Source organism: Panthera onca, chromosome B3 (assembly GCF_046562875.1).
Source record: "Panthera onca isolate mPanOnc1 chromosome B3, mPanOnc1 haplotype 2, whole genome shotgun sequence".
Lineage (NCBI taxonomy): Eukaryota > Metazoa > Chordata > Mammalia > Carnivora > Felidae > Panthera > Panthera onca.
The window spans coordinates 142,221,629-142,236,830 of record NC_138344.1 but is presented as its reverse complement, the minus strand read 5'-3'; the positions used below and the strand labels follow the sequence as shown (position 1 = coordinate 142,236,830).

The 15,202-nt window shown below is 42.6% G+C and overlaps 1 long non-coding RNA gene and 1 other non-coding gene across 2 annotated transcripts in view; both read right to left on the bottom strand.

Annotated features, from left to right (window-relative positions):
* LOC132670316 (uncharacterized) overlaps window positions 1-10,485 on the bottom strand; it is a 73,204-nt gene extending 62,719 nt beyond the window's left edge. Inside the window, exons 1-3 of the long non-coding RNA XR_014137859.1 lie at window positions 10,362-10,485; window positions 7,107-7,206; window positions 3,410-6,142 (exon numbers count right to left, since the gene is read on the bottom strand). This is a non-coding gene — a long non-coding RNA (uncharacterized LOC132670316). The remainder of the gene's footprint in view (window positions 1-3,409; window positions 6,143-7,106; window positions 7,207-10,361) is intronic.
* On the bottom strand, window positions 1,487-1,558 carry LOC132670623 (small nucleolar RNA SNORD113/SNORD114 family). The gene has a single exon (XR_009606849.1). It is a non-coding gene; the product is annotated as a small nucleolar RNA SNORD113/SNORD114 family (small nucleolar RNA).
* Window positions 10,486-15,202: the final 4,717 nt, after the last annotated feature.

Below are 15,202 nucleotides of genomic sequence, written 5' to 3'. Positions count from 1 at the left end.
CAGAATCCAAAGCAGCTCCAGGCTCTGAGCTGTCAACACAGAGCCCAACACGGGGCTCGAACCCACGAACTGTGAGATCATGACCTGAGCCTAAGTCAGATGCTTAACCGACTGAGCCCCCCAGGCACCCCTTACTGACCTCTTTAATTATAATGCATGTAATACAATGACAACTGCTAAACCGACAACCTAGTGGAAGAATTCAGAACGACACCTGTTCCACATTCAGAACTATACCTGTTCCATATTCTGTCTGTTAAACCCCAATCGCATAGGTCCTAGTCTAAACTGTCTTTTTTTATGGTTCTTCCTTGATAAGAATTTTATAAATTTATATCTTCATTTCTTGACATATTTTCATCAATGATCCGTGCCTGGCCTTACTTTATAAATTTATTCTGTTTTTTTTTAATTTATTTACTCATGTAAAAATTTGTTCTCTTTTTTTTTTCAAAAAAATGCAAAATGGTCTAAATATGAAAAGTAATCAGCTCTACACCCTTTACCCAAAGTGAGCAGAGCCTCAAAGAAACCCCTTTTACTTATATGGATACTGACGGGTAGAACAAAGGTAATAATTATCTTCTTGTAATAATGTATTATCCTCACTGATACATGTTTGCCCTCTTTTAAATAATCTCTTCCTTGGCTCACTCATAACAGTATCCTCGATACTCTGTGAAACTACATCCCTGGACATACCTAAATAATACTAACATCTTCCCATAAACTCTATACCCGCAGAAAAACAATTAAATGGGTCGTTTTCAAAAATGATACTGATTGAGGGGTGCCTGGGTGGCTCAGTCGGTTAAGCGTCCGACTTCAGCTCAGGTCACGATCTCGCGGTCCGTGAGTTCGAGCCCCGCGTCGGGCTCTGGGCTGATGGCTCAGAGCCTGGAGCCTGCTTCGGATTCTGTGTCTCCCTCTCTCTCTGCCCCTCCCCTGTTCATGCTCTGTCTCTCTCTGTCTCAAAAATAAATAAAAACGTTAAAAAAAATTAAAAAAAAATGATACTGATTGAGAATAACTCATCTAACCCTATCTCTCATTAGCCCATGCTCGATCTTCTTTAAGTACATCTGTAATCAATCATTTATTATGTTTCCCTTCCCCCCCCTTTTCTTAATAAAATTTGTAATAAAATTAACAACCACCAACCCAGAAGCAATACTTATACCTGCCTACATATTCCTGATGAAACGTGGTTAAAAAAAAAGTCTTAGACTCTTAACCTACTGGAACTCAGCTCCTCAGAAATGTTTTTAATAATAATTTATTTCTCATTAGATACTCTCATAATTGGTAAAGACCTAGCCCTCGTTGTCTTTGTTCATAGATACGTTTCTTTACGTACTGAAACAATGAGTCACTAATAAAAAGACCCTTACCCAAGGTGTACAAAGCCACAAGCAAGACACCTATGTTCCTGATTTCTGCCCCGGTTCATGTCCCACCAAGGAAAGAAATTAGGTTTGTTTTTATGATAGACCTCAGAGTTATAGGGTTTAATCAAAATCCTTGGTTCAGACACCCCAGGGTACTCATCATTGGTCTAGGCTTGGGACTTTTTCATTTACTCATTTGTACATTTGTTTATTCATCCATTCATTCATTCATTGACTAAAAATCACTTGTTCATATTCATAAATCACAGCAAAGCAAGAATAAGATGTAAGAATATTACTAATGTCTGTCTTTTGTCTAATTTCCCCCAGAGCTAATCCCCCAGATCTCTTTCTACAGTGGACTTACTGTCGCATGTACAGATCAGTCATTCTTTCTGCAAACCCACATTCATCATAACCCTGCGTGGTCCTCCTTTTCTTTAGTTTGTTCAAATTTTAAAATACATAACAAAGAAAATCCAGGAACATCTCATTTTATTTTACCAGTAATTTTCCATCTTTACTTGTGTATCTCTCTCAACATGTTAGAAACCCAAATCTCTGGGGCACCTGGGTGGCTCACTCGGCTGAGCATCCAACTCTTGAGTTCAGCTCAGGTCATGATCTCAGTCAGTCGTGAGATAGAGCCCAGCATCGGGCTCTACACTGACAGTGCAGAGCCTGCTTGGGGTTCTCTCTCTCCTCTCTCTCTCTCTCTCTCTCTCTCTCTCTCTCTCTCTCTCTGCCCCTCCCCCGCTCACACACACATGCCTGTGTGCGCTCTCTCTCTCTCTCTCTCTCTCTCAAAATAAATAAACTTTAAAAAAAAAGAAAAGAAACTCAAATCTTGATCAATGGTGGAATGCGTAAATCAGGAATGGCAGAATATAAAATGAAATATTACAGACATGTAAAGTGAATGAAGTGCCTCCTTTCACCTTTTTTTAAAAAGGACCTTGCTTAATACCCATCAATGTTAACAAACGAAAATTTAAGTTAAAAAATAATAAACAAACAAAAAAGGACCTTGTGTGTTCCAAGTTAGATTAATATGAAATTTTGTTTCATGGCACATTTCACAAGGGCTCATTCTTAAGCCTCTTTACGTATTTGTCTATTTGCTTATTTTCTTATTTAATTTGATTAGTTATGGATTAACTCATGATTTATCTATCTTTGAGAAGATAATTAACAAGAGTAAATCTACCTGCAGCCCAAAGTGAAATAATATGACATGAATCTATCTGTCAACCTGAAATAAATAGGTTGGAGCCTAGACTTTTTGTTTTTTATATGGACACTGGTAACAAAGACTGTATTTATCCTACCCCTCGCTTTATGAGTTATGTCCATCACCGGTCTATGATTTGTCCCCTTTTAATTAACCGAACGTGTCATAAACATACTCATTCATTCCCTTACAATCCCTAGCTTGGAATCTAAAGAAACTGGTCAAAAACTCTCAATAAAAGTAGTATCTGTCCACTTGTTCATTACCTACAGAGGCAACCAACCAGACCTTTGTTGTCATTTAATGCACTCAATAAATAAACTGGATTAATCATAATTCTTAGCATGTGACATAATTTCAACATCGGTCTTCTTCAATTGTCTTATGTATTTCTCTTCTGTATTTCTTCTTTATTTCTCACATCCCTTTTTAACAAACAGACATCAGTGCTTTCTTTTCTTAATGGACTTCAGTATTTCAAAAACATATTAATAATAATTCTTGGTCCGTGTTACACACTCATCATCGGTCCATACTTGGCCTCTCTTTTCATTCATTTATACATTTATTTAAATGATTTACTCATTGACTCACTTACACAATAATAACATAATCAATACCCACAAGCCTCAAAAGTCTAAGATTAAGACCCTGCAATCTCTCGAACCTCTGATGACAGGCTCATTTCCCACAAAACTGAGACCAGGCGTTTATTTCAGTGGATTCCATTGGTGCCCATCTGCATTAACCAACACCTTTGCTCACAATGCTGTGCTCAGTCAGCACTTACCATGTTTCAGTCTCTTCTATCTAGTTATTTACTCAGCTACTTGTTCCTTGCAGGTCATTTTCCTTAAAAACAAAAACGAAACACAGCAGGACACCAACAACCCAATACAACAGCACTGATTAGTACACACATCTATTCATATGTTCATTAACCACGGGGATTAACCCCTGCACATTGTTTTTACGGTTCCGGTGCATCATAAAAAATTTTAAAATAATGCTCACTTCAATACATTAATAGTAAGTGTGTGCTTTTCCCTGTTTTTCCCATTTGTCAATTTACTTTCCACTGATCCATTAACTGACCAATAATAAATCAATATCTGTGGATCAGAAAAACAAAGGAAAAGATCCTTGACTATTGCTATCATTGGAGCATAGTAGTGCCAGCCAATAAAACATAATGCAAGCCACCCATAAACTTTTCAGTTTTCTAGAATCTATATTTTAGGGGTGCCTGGGTGGCTCAGTTGGTTAAGCGACCAACTCTTGATCTTGGCTCAGGTCACGATCTCACAGTTCATGAGTTCGAGCACCGCATCAGGCTGTGAAAGGCACAGAGCGTACTTGGGATTCCGTCTCTCCGTCTCTCTGCCCTTCCCCATCTCTCTCTGTCTCTCTCTGTCTCTCTGTCTCTCTCTCTCTCTCTCAAATAAAAAAATTAAAATAAAATAGTAGAATCTACATCTTTTACATTTTTAAAAGTAAAAAGAAACAGATGAAATCAGTTATAATTGTATGTTTAACCCAAATTTATTTAAACTTAAAATGCTATCATTTCAACATGTAATCTATATGGGTGCCTGGGTGGCTCAGTTGGTTGGGTATCTGACTTCCAACTCAGGTCATGATCTCACAGTTTGTGAGTTTGAGCCCCGCATCGGGCTCTGTGCTGACGGCTCAGAGCCTGGAGCCTGCTGCGGATTCTGTGTCTCCCTCTCTCTCTCTGCCCCTCCCCTGTTCGTGTTCTCTCTCTCAAAAACAAAAAAAGATTTAAAAATTTAAAAATAAAACGTGTAATCTATATAAACACATTTTAATGACATGTTTTACATTTTTTGGAGTGCATCTTCTAAATTTGGTATGTATTTTCAAAATAGATCAACATCTCAATTCAGACTATCCACATTCTAGGTGCTTGGGAGCCACCTGTGGCTAGTGGCCGCTCTATTGGATGGCACATGTCCATAGGCTAATTTCCCACAGAAATAATATGCTATATATCTCTCTATAAAGGTCAACAGCAGATGAGTCTATCAACATGCTTTCTACATACCCATTACTGGCCTGTTCATACCTCTTTGTTTTAATTCATTTGTATTTCAAAGATAACACAATGAACTATTATGAATCCACCATCGTTCAGAATAGAAAACTGATAATATTTGTCCATCTCTCCAGGGCCATCCTCTCAACCAGTTAACGGCATAGAGTTTTTATATCAATAGGGGAATGTTTAAATCAACAGTGGTACAATATTTAATACCGAAACATTAAAATACCAATAACACAAGGAAAGGCTTTAGCATATTTTTAACGGAATTAAGTCGTATTGAATTGGATTTCCCGTGATCTTTGGTTCATAGCACACTTATCATTGGTTCACGCATGGCCTCCCGTATTACCAACATATGAAATTATCTGTTTCTTGTAAGTAATACAGTCAACATCCATGAGCAAACCATTCCAACCAAGAGCAAGAACTGTCACTTACATCAGCCTCCAGGCTCCTTACCCACAGAGGCGAGCTGTGTATCATTCCAGATGACGGATCAGCTCTAGTGCATTCTTTCTGTAGAACAGAAACCAAGTATTAAAAAAAATGAAAGGTATTAGATTTAAAACTTTGTAAACTAATGTTAATTGTGAAATCCCAGATTAGCTACAATCCATGGCTTGTACCACATTCTCAGTATTGGTCCATGCTTGGCCCTCCTTCTCATCATTGACCCAAAAACAGCACTCTATTTTTAATTGACTTGACCAATTAATGGTTCTCAATTGTTATTCTGGGGAATACCATAGAATTGATCACCTAAAATAAGAGTGATGACCATGACCAAAAATAAATAAATAAACAAAAAACCCCACTACTTCCAAATTTGATGGACAAAAAAAGAAGGAAAAAAAAAAAAAAGAATGATGGCTGTTACCAACATCTGTCTTTATTCTTTTTTTCCTATAAAGTGACGGCCACAGGTAGGGAGACCTCACATCATTTCCCCGGTAGGGTTCCACACTTCTCTGTCTCCTATTCTCTTCCTTTCCAACAGGGAAGTATGGAGGTGTTTCCAACACAACCTGTTTACCCCATGAGGACAGAGATCCCATCTCTAGAAGTTTCCGCATGAGGAGAGTCACATCCAAACCAGAAGTGAATCATGATGGTCTGGACTTTGAACTGAAGCACCGACTGCACAGAATCTGAATAATCTTAATTCTGGGATAATGAGATATTATTTTCATAGGTCCATGTTTTCCATCTCTGGTTTTATTCCTTAATCTGTTCATCCATTCATTTACTTATTTATGAACACCCTCAAAAACTTTCCAGCCAAAGATTTAAGAACATCAACTGTTACTTACGTTTCTTATTGTACCTTATCCATCCAAATAAGATTCAAAATTCTCATAAATATTGCATGATTAAATGAACTATGGCAGGCCCATTTCGTGCAAGAGAAAGCAACCGTTTAAAAAATGAACACCCTGGCTCATTTTCAATGGCTTTCACCTGTATAGAATTAAAATAATCAGCCTTAGTTTATGAAACATTATCCTCATTCATCTACACTTGGCCCTTTTTAATTTAAGCCTTTAAAAAATCACAAAACAATAACGAATCTTACCCAACAAATAGAAAACTACAAATATCTACGCCTCTACGAGCATCGCTTTCACCGAGTAAACACCCCAAATGTATCCAGGCGGAAGTGTCTATATAAACCATAATGTATGCATTAATAGTAAAATGCTATTAAGTTAGGTAAAATAGCATAGATTTTTTTGTTTCAATGTCCTTCAAATCTGTATGATTATGTAATCATATCACAAATCTTGTCTTCATTAGTCCACTCTTAATCCTTTCCTATTTTATTTAGGCATGCATTCATTTATTTTAATAAATCAATAAACACACACGAACTCACCCCTCGACCCAAGATTAATAAGAAAAGGCAACAATTATATTTATATAAAGAGATATACATGTTCCGTACACATATACACATCTCTACAATTAATGTACACGAATATAACTGTTTCTTTTTTTTTTTTTTTTTTTTTTAATTTTTTTTTTTTTTTCAACGTTTTTTATTTATTTTTGGGACAGAGAGAGACAGAGCATGAACGGGGGAGGGGCAGAGAGAGAGGGAGACACAGAATCGGAAACAGGCTCCAGGCTCCGAGCCATCAGCCCAGAGCCCGACGCGGGGCTCGAACTCACGGACCGCGAGATCGTGACCTGGCTGAAGTCGGACGCCCAACCGACTGCGCCACCCAGGCGCCCCATAACTGTTTCTTTTTACAGACGGCAATGATTTACGCCAAATGAGATCCATCACGTTGGTTCATGACAGTCTCCCCGTTGGTCTACGCTTGGCCATCTTGGATTTTATTTGTGCCTATTCACGTTTATTTGTGCCTATTCACAGACACATCCATCAGCCAACCACCCAGCCTACAACAATAACACGAACCATCACTCATGTCGGTTGATCCATGGTTCACTTGCCAGAGAGGTCACAGCCAAGATCTCGATCGACAGAGCGTCAATAGACCCACTCTGGGGCCTCTGTTCTGTGGAACACAAGACAGTTATTAAAAAGGATGAAACAACCCAGGTATTTTTTAATGGTCATCAGGTGAGCAGCACAGGACTAAATCACAGTTTGGTTCATGACACAGGATCACCATTGGCCTAAGCGTAGTTCTCATTGTACACATCTTACTTAACAATTTTATAAGACACATGCAAGACCTAATCAAAAAAAAAAAAGAATGACGCCCATTAAGAGTATCTGTCTCTATGCTCTTACCCACAAAGGAACCAGCCCAGATCTTCTTCCTAATGGACTCAGATATGCAGAGTTGAAGTAATAACAATCTTTGATTCCAGGTATAATCGCTTCATTGTTTCCTACTTATCCCTTTTACTGTTTTTAGTTATTTTTTAAAATACAATAAACACATCAGGTCAGCACTAATGCAGAACCAAAACAGCGATCCGTACTTATGTTAGTACTTATATACCAATGCTTCTTATCCACAGAGGTAAGAACTTTGTTTTCGTTTCATGGTTTTAAGTGGTCCACAATTATACCTAAGTGGATTCATCTGAATCCATAATTCATAAAACATTATCTTTGGTGGTTCATTATCAGCCCTCTTTCATTCTGTCATTTCTTTTATTTACTCATCTAATTCATATTTAACTACACAACGAACACACTTGAATCCACCATTTAGCTCAAGACCAATGACTGGTCTATAGGACGATTGATACACTTCCTACCACCATCCCAACACCTTTGTATTTACTGGGCTTTGTCTCTGTTTTGTTTTGTTTTGTTTTGCTTTTTAATAACTACCATTGGCTAGAACAGATTACTCATAACCCTTGTTTAAAAACACATCCTCGGGGCGCCTGGGTGGCGCAGTCGGTTAAGCGTCCGACTTCAGCCAGGTCACGATCTCACGGTCCGTGAGTTCGAGCCCCGCGTCAGGCTCTGGGCTGATGGCTCGGAGCCTGGAGCCTGTTTCCGATTCTGTGTCTCCCTCTCTCTCTGCCCCTCCCCCGTTCATGCTCTGTCTCTCTCTGTCCCAAAAATAAAATAAAAAACGTTGAAAAAAAAAAAATTAAAAAAAAAAAAGAAAAAAATAGAAGAAAAAAAAAAATAAAAAAAAAAATAAAAACACATCCTCGTCATTGGCCCATGCTTGGACCCCTTTAATTTTATTTATGCATTCATTCATTTTTAACTATTCAGTAAAACCCATTAAGCCCCACCTACAACCATCCACAGTTTCCCTCCCCACAAAGATCTTTCCTCTCTGGTGAAAAATCCCAGTGTGCCCATTCTATGGAACACAAAACCCCATTCAAAGGAAGAAACTAGCCTAGACGTTTCTTGTTTGTTAATGTCAAGTTAGCAGACCTAGATTCATCATAATCTTTTGTCCGACATTCTCACAATTGCCATATTCAAGGTCTTCATTATGTTATTTATTCTTTTATTATTTTAATAATAAAATTAATAACCACAAACCACTCCAATCTCTTTTTGCGTCCCTCGGTCGTGGAGAATTAATCACGATCCTTGGTTCAGGGTTGCTTCTGGCCATTGCCCCAGGGCGGTTCGTCCCCCTCTCATTTCACTGATTCTTGAAACCCATAAACAACCACATGGCCCCCACCTCCAATGCCCCCACTCTTAGCCCCTTGCTGCCCTCTGCCTTCAATGGTCACTCCCAAGCCTCCTGAGTGCCCTCCCCTCCCCCTTTCGTGTATATAAAATTTTATCACATATATGTATTCTTTACAAATATTTTCCGTGGGGCAGCGGCTGGCGGGGCCTCTGCAGGCCTCTGTCAAGGGGGACAATTAATCCATACGACTACCTGAAGAGCACACCAGCCAGGGGATGGTAAAAGGACTCAAACCCAGATCCTGGAACGCTGTGTGCCATCTCTAATTCGCATGACTACGTGCTCACCGTCATAAGGCCCCATTACCAATGGTGAGAGCATACGTGCCCACATCACGCTACCTGCCTCCAAATCCAGCCTCAACCCCGGACGAGCTGGGCCACATCAGACGAGTTAATTGACCTTTCTATGCCTGTTTCCCCACCTGTGAGATAGTCCCAGCCCTGGTGCCTGAGCAGAAGTAGCCATTATTTTTCACACCAAAGGCAACCAAGTAAACTCCCCCACCCCCACCCTGTCTCTGAGCCCCTCACCCAAATCTTTGTTCCCTCTGTAGCAGCGCCCGAGCTGTGGTGCTAGACAGACAGACAGACCAGGTTCCACCCCAGCAGGCACTCATGAGCTGTGTAACTGCAGAGACGTGACCTGGCCTCTCTGTCTTGTGCCCCGACTTGGGCGATTTGTAGACTGAGGACAGCGGCACCCTCGTGGGTCCAGCGTGAGGGTGCAGAGAGCTACCGACAGTTCCTCAAGCAGCTCCCACCCTGCACACCCCCCTCCCCGACCCACCCACCCACCCCACTGGCCAAACGGCCCCCCCCCCCCCCCGCCCAAATCTGATTAGAGAAACGAATTATCTCGACGCTCAGGCCAAGCCGAGGGTTTCGGGAAGGATGGGCCTCGGGCAGGAAATTGTTGGGATCTGTTCTTTTTTGGACACGGCATCAAAGCTTAAACAAGTGCCCTGGAAAATAGAAATCCATCTAAGGGATGTGCTTTCGAAAACTAAAATTCATTGCATGAGATGGGGCTGCCCTCGGGGGGGGGGGGGGGGTCTCCGCCAGGAGATCCTTGACGTTCAAATTGTTTCCCAGAAACTCCAAAGGCTTCTGCTCTGACCCTTACTGACAATATAGCCATTTTCCTGCCTACCCTCCCAGACAGGCCTGGTAGGTGCCCAGCACGCTGACCACGGTGCCACTCTTGAGACACAAAAAGTTAAAAATCAATTACGTTTAAAACCGCACACATGTTACGGATACGTGTGTATCAGGTAACACACACAGACATGTATCCACTTGGGGAGTCTCCTAAGAGAGTCATGGGAAGAGCGCTAGGCTGGGAACCTAGGCTCCTGCCGTTGCCTTCGTCGCACTGCGCGGCCTCGGCCAAGGCCTTTCCCCTCTCTGAGTCTCAGGCGGCAACGACCCACCAGTCTGCCCTCCCTCCCAGGTGGTATGGAAGCGAAAGGCATAGAGTTTAAGTGCAAGTTCCCTCCAAGGAGCAGAGGATCGTTAATGTTGTACCTCCTGTACCCAGCACGTAGTGTTCACAGCATGCCTTAGCATACATTATCTCGTTTGATCCCACGGCAGTCCTGTGAATTACACATAATAATCATAATTAGCCAATATTGATTGAATGCCTACTCTGCACCAGGCACCATGCTGCCTGCTTTGCATGCATCGCCAGTCTTCTGGGGTGGGTGCAATTCAACAGCATCTCTTTTTTTCTCCCCCACCCCCTCCAAAAGTCCTGTGCACACGTTTTGTGCCAGGCACTGCTCTAGGTCCTGGGAGACCGCAATGAACCAAACAGACCAACTCTGAAAGCTACTATCCCCTGGGTAGAGACAGAACAGACAACATTAAAAATAAATAAGTACGATACGGGGTATACGAGCCAGTGATAAGAACGATGAAGAAAAATAAAGCAGGAAAGGGACAGCAAGCAACAAGAAGGACACAAACCCCACCGAGAAGGTGATATCTGAGCAAACATTATTAGTTCCATCTTACACACGAGGGAACTGAGCCTCAGAAAGGTTAAGTGACTTACAAGTGGTCACACAGCAAGGAAGATGCTGAGCTCCAGAGTCTTGTCTTCCCTACTTCTCCCCACTGCCTCATTTTTGGAGTTCTTGCTCTCTGATGCCCCACTGTCAGCATACAAGGTGAGTGTGTGAATACGTGTGTGGGTGAGTAGAGGGGTTCGTCTGACCTCCCACACAGTCTCAGGAGCACAGGGCATCTCCAGCGTATACTAATAGCCCTGGGTGAATAAATACACCGTCCTTCTTAGAGAAGGTGCAGTGGTGACAGGTCCCACAGGACTTGCACAGACACTGCGTCAGGTCATGCTAAAATCCTATCATGCACCCATCGTAGCCAGCAAGTAAGCACAGATGCTAACCCCATACCCTGTCACTTAGCCAGTAGGGCATCCAGAGGTACACTTCCCCCAGGAACACCCCCGCATGCAGCTGTCCACTGCCTAGGCTTAAGTGGCAAACGTTCTACCCATAAAGGGGAGGAGGTCTCCCAGTCCTCATGGCCTCCATGAGGTAAGACTCAACGGAACAATTCTTTGTTCCAGCTGGCCACTCTCAAAAGAGCAAATAAAGAAACATTTCTAAAGTGATTATTTTCTCCTCCCCCTGACCAAAAAAAAAAAAGAAAAAAACAGATAGAGAAATAAATCTGAGAAGAACATATATAAGAGCTTAGGGAACTTGCCCACTGCTTCTAGAAGCCATGAAGTTGAACCAAGACAACTTGATTGCTCATCTTGCCCTCCTCCTCAGCTTCTTTTCAGCTCCCATTCAATCTCTCTGTAATTCTCAATACCTCCAAGGAAATTCCTTCAGGGGACTTTCACCTATTCCGAGGCTTAACATTTCATTAGATGGATCATATCCATTTGGTGTATATATTTCTCATTTCCCTAACTGGAGATAAAGTCTTCTAGTCTTAAATTAATACATGTGTTTCTATTTCACCGACTGCCTCTCCAAAGGCAAACTCACATGCCTCTCTGAGCTATATGCCCCAGCTATCCGCAGAACGCGTCAAATGATCTTAGCAGCCAGAGATATTGAACATCTCAATAAAAAGTTACGACAATTATAATTTTAACGATCATGAAATATTTATTGAACACTAACCATATGGGAAACATTGTTTGAAGCACTTTAAATGTTTAAATCATTTAATTTTCAAATGCCCACTAATAAGGTATTTTGGTATCCCCATATTACAAGTGAGGAAACTGAGGCACGGAGGTTAAATACTCACAAAACTAGTCAATGTCAGACCCGTGAATTAAGCCTGAGCATCTGGGATATGTATAACAGGACTTAGCCCATAAGCAGATTATCAAAACGTATCTGGCTGAATTTGAGCCAGGCCTTCAGGGAGGCTTGCTGATCTGTCTTTCAGCCCTCTGTCTGATTCCCTCTAGACTGATTCCTTGTATACCTCCAGGCTCTAGAGTCATTTTTACACCTGCTCCCCTTAGCATTCAGTCCTAATAGGAACTACTGGAAATTTGACTGAATTGTACTGCAAGAGGTCAGTGGTGTGTTTGACCTTTATATGTGTGATAGTCACAAGTAGGACAAACTAGAGAAGGTGTTACTTGAGAAATAAATTTAGAGTCTGGGGGATAAGAGGTTCAGCTCCCTGATAGACCAGGAGGGTGAGTTTAACAAGGGTTAACCCCAAGGAGTGAAATTTTTTTTCAGGCACGGTCTTAGAGAAAAAGAAATGGGAAGAGGGTAGGAGTTTAGAAGGAAAAAGCAGACTAAGGTCCAAATCCTGGTTCCCTACGCGACTTGGGGCAAGTCACTTATCATTCCTAAACCTCAATTTTCTTGTATCTTAATTGAGGATGGTAATTGCTATCATGGAGGGTCACTGTGATGATTTAGGGGAGATAAAATTATGCCAAGTGGCTACCAAAGGACTGGGCATGTGGTTGGGCTCAGGGCTTAGTCATCCCGAGCCAGCAGAAGAAGGCTGCCTGCTGTTTCTCATCATAGTGTGAAAACCGCTGGGACTGAGAGTCGCTGCTGAGAAGCTCCAGCACCACAGCCAGGGCCTGGTGTCTGTGAGATGGCAGGAGACCTGTTGTCCCAGAGCCACCTGAGCCAGTCAGTACACTCAGAGGCAGAACAAAACACAGGAGCTTCACCAGCAAGCTCCACTCAGAGGAAACATCTCTTCAGAGACCAAGAAAGCCTTTGATCTTGGTGAGAAACTACTCTCTATTCCTCATCCATCTTTCCACCCTCTATACGTGAATTTGTTCACCCATCTCGCCAGCAGGCATCAGCCTCCACACCACCTCTCCACCTGCTGATGCCTCACGGAGGCAGGCCTCCATCAGACCCCCCATCCCTCCTTCCACCTCTCCATTATGTACAGGAATCAGACAAACCTGGATTGGAATCCTGGGTCTTGCTTCCTAGCAGAATTTGGACAAGTCACTAACCTCTCAAAGTCCTCTCACCTGTGAAATAAAGGGAAAATCTGCTACAGCTGGGGTGACGATTTAAAGACAGAGTGGACATACCAATGCCTGGCCTGAGCAAATGTTCCTCCCCTCTGTTTCTGCAAGTGGGCCAGGATCTATACGAGAGAAGAAACCGCTACATCTCGCAAGACATACAGAGAAATGCATTTTATTTTTATATTTTGAATCTCCAGTGTTTTACTGGTGTGCAGTCCCCCGGGACATCCAGAGATGGGCGGTGGCCAGAGCAGTTCGGGGTCCTGGTCCCTCCTGGACTCGCAGCAGAAAGTGCCACCTAGTGGACTGGCAACCAGTGGGGTCCCTGGTAGGTCCCTGGTAGGGTTGCTGTCTGCTGTTGGGTGGAATTCTGAGCCAGCCGGAGGTCCCAGCCCCCAGACTGCGCTGCCCTTGTTCAGATGTGGTTCACCCACGGCACTCGGGGGGCCCGGACTGCTGGGACCCTTTTGCTTTGTGGATGATAGCTAGCTCTCTTTTGCCTACCCTGGCCCAACTCCCCTTTAAATGTTTCCAGAATCGGGCTCTGTGCCGACAGGTCAGAGCCTGGAGGCTGCTTCGGCTTCTGTGTCTCCCTCTCTCTCTCTGCCCCTCCCCTGCTTGCACTGTGTGTGTGTGTGTGTGTGTGTGTGTGTGTGTGTGTGTGTCTCAAAAATAAATAAATAAATAAATAAATAAATAAATAAATAGTTTCCAGGAAAAGAAAAAAAAGAATATTCTAGCACCTCCTATTTGCTGAGTGTCTGGCACCCATCAGAAACAGGGCTGGGGGCTTCATGTGCATGGTCTCTAATCCTCTAAATGACCCTTAGGGAGACGCAGAAGTTGCCCCATTTTCAGTGAGAAAACTGAGATTTACTGAGGTTGGGTTATTCACTTAAGGGGAGGGTTACACAGTCAAACCCCTGGATTTGTGGCTGCACTTACCTTCTGTAAGCCCAGCGCCCCCCCCTGAAAATGCAGGAAAGATTTTGGACACCGCTTCGAACGCGCCAACTGCAAGAGAAATTTATGAGTCAACTGAGGATATTTGAAGGCTGAATAGATGTTGGATGACATTAAAGAAAGGCTGTTAATTTTTTAACTGTGAAAGTGGCATTGTGGCTATGTTTTTAAAACAGAAAAGAGTCCTTCTTTTTTAGAGCTATGCACTGAAATGTGCTCGGAGGAAACGATATGGTGTCTGGAGTTTGCTTCAAAATAGTCTGGGGTGGGGGTTGGAAGAGGACAGTACAAGGCTCAGACCAAACAAGAGGGGCTGACAGCTGTTGGCACCTGGGTGGCAGCAATGTGAAAACTGTGTGCATTGTAATAAAAATAGGTATTCCTTCCTCTGCTTTTGTGTTGCTTCAAAGTTTACGGAATAGAAGGTTTTAAAGACCAACAGGTAAAAATACAGAGCAGGAGGGGAGGGGGCAAGAAAAGGGAAGCCATTTAAAAAAGCAAAGGGGCCCAGGGTCCAACCTCAATGTTGGGGGGTATTAGGGAGCTGATTCATAGGAACAAATGCCTCCAAAGTGGAAAGGGTAGGGCCACCTGGGTAGCTCGGTCGGTTGAGCATCTGACTTCGGCTCAGGTCGTGATCTCACGGTCCGTGGGTTCGAGCCCCGCATCGGACTCTGTGCCGACAGCTCAGAGCCTGGAGCCTGCTTTGGATTCTTCGTCTCCCTCTCTCTCTCTCTGCCTCTTCCTCTCTCTCACTGTCTCTCTCAAAAATAAACATTAAAAAAAATTTTTTTTAAGTGGAAAAGGTACAAGAAAGGGGCCAGGGCTGGTGGGAGCAAGCCGTTCTGAGTTGGGCGGATTAAGGAGAAAGTAGCAGGGTGCAAGGGTGCTAAGG